Source organism: Muscardinus avellanarius (assembly GCF_963383645.1).
Source record: "Muscardinus avellanarius genome assembly, chromosome: X".
Classification (NCBI taxonomy): Eukaryota; Metazoa; Chordata; class Mammalia; order Rodentia; family Gliridae; genus Muscardinus; species Muscardinus avellanarius.
The window spans coordinates 90,014,234-90,021,189 of record NC_137792.1 but is presented as its reverse complement, the minus strand read 5'-3'; the positions used below and the strand labels follow the sequence as shown (position 1 = coordinate 90,021,189).

Sequence of the window (6,956 nt, the reverse complement as noted above, 5' to 3'; positions counted from 1 at the left end):
AGGTATACAATTGCATCTGGGTGTCAGATCGATTTTATTAGTGCAGTTGGACCCTTAAAAATGGAGTTCTGAGAGAGAGAACATTCCAGAGGTTGCCAGGCTCAGCGCTGCAGGTGTGGACCTGGACGTCGCTGGTACAGCCCTTCCAGCTGCTTGGCAGTGGCACCTATCCAGCCGCCCCTTTGCTCGCCGCCCTCCCTTCCGCTCTGGACCAGATTTCCAGCGCCTCACCCTTCCAGTCCCAGGCGAGCCGCGTTGGGTTTATGTCTTTATTTAATGAAAACGAGCTGTTGTGCAGCCATTGGTACCTATATTGGGGGAAACATAGCACAAAAGCAAGAACCTTACAGCCTCAGTGGCGAAATTTTTTTCATGTCAGAGACCGAGAACTCTTGCGGTTTTTTATGTCATCCCTTTGTCTCCAGACAGAAGATACCAAAAAGTTTCAATCAAAGATCTCTTCATCTTATTGATAAAGCCACCAATAAGCCAAAATGTCTGTCAATGTCAAACGCAGTGTGTCAGACTAGTTCTATGGCTACAAGATGCCCCGTCTGATTACCAAGGTTGAGGGCAAAGGAAATGGAACCAAGACAGTTATAGTCAACATGGTTGACATTGCAAAGGCGCTTAATTGGCCTCCATCATATCCCACCAAATATTTTGGTTGTGAGCTGGAAGCACAGACCCACTGTGATGTTAAGAATGATCTTTATATTGTCAATGGATCTCATGAGGTGAATAAGCTGCAAGACATGTTGGATGGATTCATTAAAAATTTTGTTCTCTGTCCTGAGTGTGAGAATCCAGTAACAGATCTGCATGTCAATCCAAAGAAACAATTCCTGTAAGGCCTGTGGCTATGGAAGCATGCTTGACACACATCATAAACTCTGCACATTCATTCTCCAAAACCCACCTGAGAATAGTGATAGTGGTACAGGAATGAAAGAAAAGGAAAAGAAAAATAGAAAGGGCAAAGACAAGGAAAATGGTTCTGTATCCAGTGGAGAGACACCGCCGCCACCACCACCAAATGAGATCAGTCCTCCTCCACATGCTGTGGAAGAAGAGGAGGATGATTATTGGGGGCAGGATACCACGGAGGATGCTCAGAGGCCCAGAATTGATGAAATCAGTGACCAAAAGTTCTGCAAAAGTTCTGACACTCAGTGATGATTTGGAAAGAACTGTAGAAGAGCGTATCAATATTCTATTTGGTTTTGTTAAGAAAAAGAAGGAAGAGGGAGTATCATTTACTCATCTGACAAAGAAATTGTAGCAGAAGCAGAAAGACTGGATGTAAAAGCCATGGGTCCTCTTGTTCTGACTGAGGTTCTATTTAATGAGAAGACTAGGGAACAAATGAAGAAATACAGGCGCCATTTCTTAAGATTTTGTCACAATAATAAAAAAGCTCAGAGATACCTTCTTCATGGTTTGGAGTGTGTGGTGGCAATGCATCAAGCTCAACTCATCTCCAAGATCCCGCATATGTTGAAGGAGATGTATGACACAGACCTTTTAGAAGAGGAGGTCATCATCAGCTGGTTGGAAAAGGCATCCAAGAAATATGTCTCAAAAGAACTTGCCAAAGAGATTCGTGTCAAAGCAGAACCAATTATAAAATGGTTGAAGGAGGCAGAGGAAGAATCCTCGGGTGGTGAAGAAGAAGATGAAGATGAGAACATTGAGGTGGTGTATTCCAAGACTGCCAGTGTACTGAAAGTTGAAACTGTGAAGTCTGAAAACAAGGATGACATTGATAATAATGCTATTTACAAGAATGAATGCAACCTAGCTTAACAGTGTAATGCTGCAAATTTTTCTCCATTATCAGCCAGAAGTGCAACACGTATGTGCAAAAGCTAAAAAGGCTTAACATCATGCTACACTTTACACTAAAAATCTATTACTGTGATTGGTCTGTAATTAAGCCCAGTGAGAAATCTACGACTTCCATACATACACATCAGTGAGCAGATGTAGTTTGCTTATTTATAGAATGTTTCTTTCAGGAAAAAATTAGTGGTGGACACATTTGGATCACTTTTATAGAGTTATGAAAAATAAAAGATTTGGTTTTAGTTATTCTTCAGAATTTGGGCTCTGAGTGACTGATGTTGTAGAAATTGGCTGTTTTTTTTTTTTAAATGTATCATCACTTGACCAGAGTCCTATTAGAAATCGTTAGGTGATGAGACTGTATATAGGGGTCTTCAGCAGATTGCAAAGGCACACTTTATTATAATGAGTAAACAACTAAGGATCTACATTGTATCTCTAGACCCTCATATTGGTATTTGATAGTTGTGTGCTGAGGTACCTTGATAAATTTTGCTGAGAAGTAAAATTGACCTGAGTGTCCTGTAAGTAATTTTATGAACTAGTTTTGAAAACTTGAAATTGTGCTATTTCAGTTTATGAACATTTACCCCAAATTGTAGTCTTTGGAGTCGTGTGCATTGCACGTTGGATAAGTCAGGGAAATTATTACATTAACAAATGAGTGTTTTATGTGTATGCAGTGGTTGCTTTGTACTGAGAGAAAACTCAAACTTTGAGGTGTGATTAATAAATATTGATTTTATTTGGGGGAAAAATGGAGTTCTCCTGCCTGTCCCAGATCATTTGATCGTTACATTTAACCTCGTAACAGTGCAGCCCAATATTTTTTTTTCTTTTTGGTTGATTTAATTAAGCTTACTTTTAACAGATACATAAAATGTAAGAATTGTACATATAGGGTATTGTGACATTTTGTTACATGGTATATTCATTATGTAATGTTTAAATCAGGATATATATATATATATACACATATATATGTATATATTCTCAAATATCATTTATTTGTGATGAACATGTTCAAAATTCTTTTTTTATTAAACAGATTTTTTATTGAACATAAATGGTATACATTTAAACTATATTTGGTGCCCTCTCCCCCCTGCCCTTGTATTCCCTTCCCCCCTCCCACCAATGATTGTCCAGGGTAACCATGTCATATTCATAATTTTACACATATTCAGATGTAGACTCTCATTAATCAAGATCAGCCTTCCTCCTCTCCTATCTTTCCATTCAAATTTTGCTGATATTTCCTCTCCATTATCTGGAGTACCACTGGTATCCTCTGTGTTTCCTAGTTTGGGAATATTAGAGGAAACAAATGTACCTTCTCCTTCTGTGCTTGGCTGATCTCACTTAACATAATGTTCTCCAGGGCTTTCCATCTTCTTGCAAATGATATAATTTTGTTTTTATTTATGGCTGAATAGAATTCCATTGTGTGTATTAGAATAGAATTTTTGAATAGAATTCCAAAGTTTTGCTATCCATTCATCTGTTGATGGAGATCTGGGTTGGTTCCATATTTTGGCTATTACGAATTGTGTTGCTATGAACATAGGTATGCATATGTTGCTGTAGTTCTCTGAATTCAGCCCCTTTGGAAAGATACCCAGGAGTGGTATAGCTGGATCATATGGTGGATCTATTCCCACCTTTCTTAGGAATCTCCACACAGATCTCCATAGTGGCTGAACTATTTTGCATTCCCACCAACAGTGTAAAAGAGTTCCTCTTTCCCCACATTCTTGCCAGCATTTGTTGTTATTTGATTTCTTTATGCTTGCCACTCTGACTGGGGTTAGATGGAATCTCAGTGTAGTTTTGATTTGCATTTCCCTGATGGCAGCCCAACATTTTAAAAGTTTGAATTTCAGACCCTACTTGGTTGCTTATGGCAGAAATTCTTACTATATGGCTATTACTATCTTACTATAACTAGTACTACTGCTAATGTTACAACTATTATGCTACATGTACTGAGTGTTTTCCAGTATATCAGGAATTGTGCTTTACATAATCATCTCACCTAGCAGCAACCTTGAGAGATAACTGCTACTCTTATCCCCATTTTAAAGAAAGAGAGGCTTAGACAGGTTAGATCACGTTCCCAGAATTAGTGATGGAGCTGCATTCAGGATATGGAGCTGCATTCAGGTTCCAAGTTTTAGATGTCTAAGCCCCAGTGCTTAAGAACTACTGTATCACACTTTATGATTCACGTTTCTTGTACTTTCTATCCCTATATTACATTAAGGATCTAGTTAGAAACAGAAATGCACCAGGGTAGAACCCACCCTCTTGCCCTATTTCTCCCCTCTCTTCTCGCCAAAAAGAGTTCAAATGATGGCCAAGAAGGCTGCATTTCTGAGAAGCTAGGAAAGGAAGAAGCCTGTCTCCACTAGGGATTTGTTTACATGTTTAATTAACAAAGTATAACGAGACCCTTTCTGACGTGTTTCAGGACCCAGAATGGAAATTTATTCTACTACGTGCTTGTAATGGAAATGTGTTCTTTGGTTAATGACTTCAGAATGAAACACATTATTGATGCAATATGGACTAGAAGTGTGGCCAAACACTCAACTGGAAGGAAAAACCAAATAAAAACAATGAACCAAATGAAAAAAATTAGACTAAAATTAGTTAAACATAAATTGGCAAATCCAAGTAAAAAGTTTAACCTCCTTTTTCAATCAAATTAAAGACACATATAATTATATCAAACCAATAAAATTCTTTGAAATATTTGATGCCTACATTTTAACAAAAATATCATTAAGCCTTTTGTATTGGTGAAAGGAATTGGGCTTAGGCTCAACTAGATTGCAATTTGGTCATATATGACATAGACTGATAGGTTTAGAGTTGTATAAATATACATGCTGGAGTCGCAGAAACTTAAGTCACTTCAGTTTTGTCTCAAAACTATATAATATGAGCTTAATATGAAATAAATACTGTTCCTATCAAGTATTCCTCACTGGATCTCTTTCTTAAAGTGAGAGTCAAAAAGAGGTTGTTTGCTTTGGTTTATCTATTTCGTTTCATCCCTCTTTCTAGCTTCTGTTTTCCTTCCCTTACCATAAGCAGTCATTGTAACAAATTTGACATGGATCATTTTATTTGTTTTGCACAATGATTTTTTTGTGTTACTAAAGATTTAACTTAGGGGCATTCTATCACTGAGTTACATCCTAAGCCCTTTTAGTTTTTTATTTTGAACATTGTCTCACTAAGTTACTGAGGCTGGCCTTGAAACTATGATCCTCCTGTCTTGGCCTCATTTTGTGTGTATATACTTTAAATTTGCATAAATGACAATGTGGTATAGACCTTATTTGACATTTGGTTTCTTGTTTTGCACTCATCATGATACATACCATATATGAATATATATATATATATATATATATATATATATATATATATATATATATCCAAAGTGTAAAACTAATAAAATGTGTATTTTGCACCAAGTTTCTTAGCTTTATCCACTCTTTTGTGGGAATGAGCACACTGTGCATTGTGAAAAGTGGAGTATGGCCAGATCAAAGCACCAATTTTATTTTGAAAAATGTAATGCTACTGTATTTTTTTTTTTTTGGTACTGGAGATAAAACCCAGGGACATTCTACCTCCAAGTGACACCCCAGCCTCATTTTTTATTTTTTTTGGAAACAGGGTCTCACTGAGTTACAAAGGGTCTCACTAAGTAGTAGCTGAGGCTGCCCTCCAACCATGATCCTCCTGTCTCAGCCTCCCAAATGCTGGGATTACAAACATGTACTACCATGGCCCAGCTCATACTGATACCCTTAACATAGATAGATTCATACATCTTTTTCAAGTAGACCCTTTTTATTTCTTCCAAAATAGGATCTTTCTATTCACACTTCTGGATCTCTTTGGTTGATGACTCGTTTCAGTAAACCTTGGGACAAAATACAGGTTTCTTGTAATTGTGGGTTTTAATTGTGTTGTGACGTCTTTGTTTTCACAGCTGTATGATTACCCAAACCTGTCTTGACCTGTTTAAATAAAGAACATTGAAACAATTACCAAAATATCGTAGTAAAAATGGATTTTCACTTATAAGGGTGAAGTGGACAAAACCCCATATTTTTCTGTGTTAGGAAACCTGAATTTCAGTCCTAGTTCAACTATAAACTCACCATCTGATTCTGAGCATATTCTTTAATCTTTCATCTATAAAATGGGGAGACTTAGACTAAGTAAACTCAGAAGTCACTCATGGCACTGTTATTCCAGGCTAATATAATTTGCATTTGTGGCTCTCAATGAATACTCTATTTCTTCTCTTTCCCTAGCCCCAAGTTATTCCAGGAAAAACTGGAAAAACAAAAGGTTAAGGTACATTTTAAAGTGAAAATTGGAAGACAAGAAGCCTAAGAACAGAACAGGTAGCAAAAGATACCTTCAGAAGCTTTGCCAGAAAGCTAGGGGCAGCCATAGACTTTCTTCACAGAACTAGGAAACAGAACTGTGTAGTATTAACAGAAAATAAAAATTATCCTGGAAAAGAAATTGAATCTCCCAGGCAGGGCTAATGATTTTTCAAAATATTATGTTTGAACACCCATTTCTGTGGAAAAACTTTGAAAATACTCCTTGTGTCTTTACTTAATGCCAGTATGTTTTCAGCTGAATTAATCTGCCTATGTCTGTTGTATACATATCTAGAAAACACTCAAATGGCTCAAGACAGATGCAGCAACATATTTCAAGGCTGTCATTAAATGTGTAGCTGAATTTTTCGCCACTAATATTGCAACACACTCAGTCTAATTCTCAAATGCCTTTTGGGACTGGAGGGGGTTGGGAGATCATTGATCCAAGTCTGAGATTGGCTCCAAGTCAGGAAATGAACTGCAAATGCGTCATCGTCCTGGCTAGAGAAGGCTTTCTGCACGGCAGGATTTAGCATCACCCCGGTACAACCCTAGCAGGGTGCTTTCCAAGACTATAAACTTTACCTTTTCCAATTGCATCTCCAGACCTCTGTATCCCTCCTGTGCATCACCAGCCCCACCCCATCTCCCATGGTACTGGGTTCCTTAAAACCTTTTATGTAGGGCAGTGTC

The 6,956-nt window shown here is 37.6% G+C and overlaps 1 pseudogene across 1 annotated transcript; it reads left to right on the top strand.

Moving 5' to 3' along the window:
• Nucleotides 1-494: 494 nt before the first annotated feature.
• Nucleotides 495-1,806, top strand: LOC308278983 (eukaryotic translation initiation factor 5-like; annotated as a pseudogene). The gene has a single exon. The product of its transcript is annotated as a eukaryotic translation initiation factor 5-like (transcript).
• Nucleotides 1,807-6,956: the final 5,150 nt, after the last annotated feature.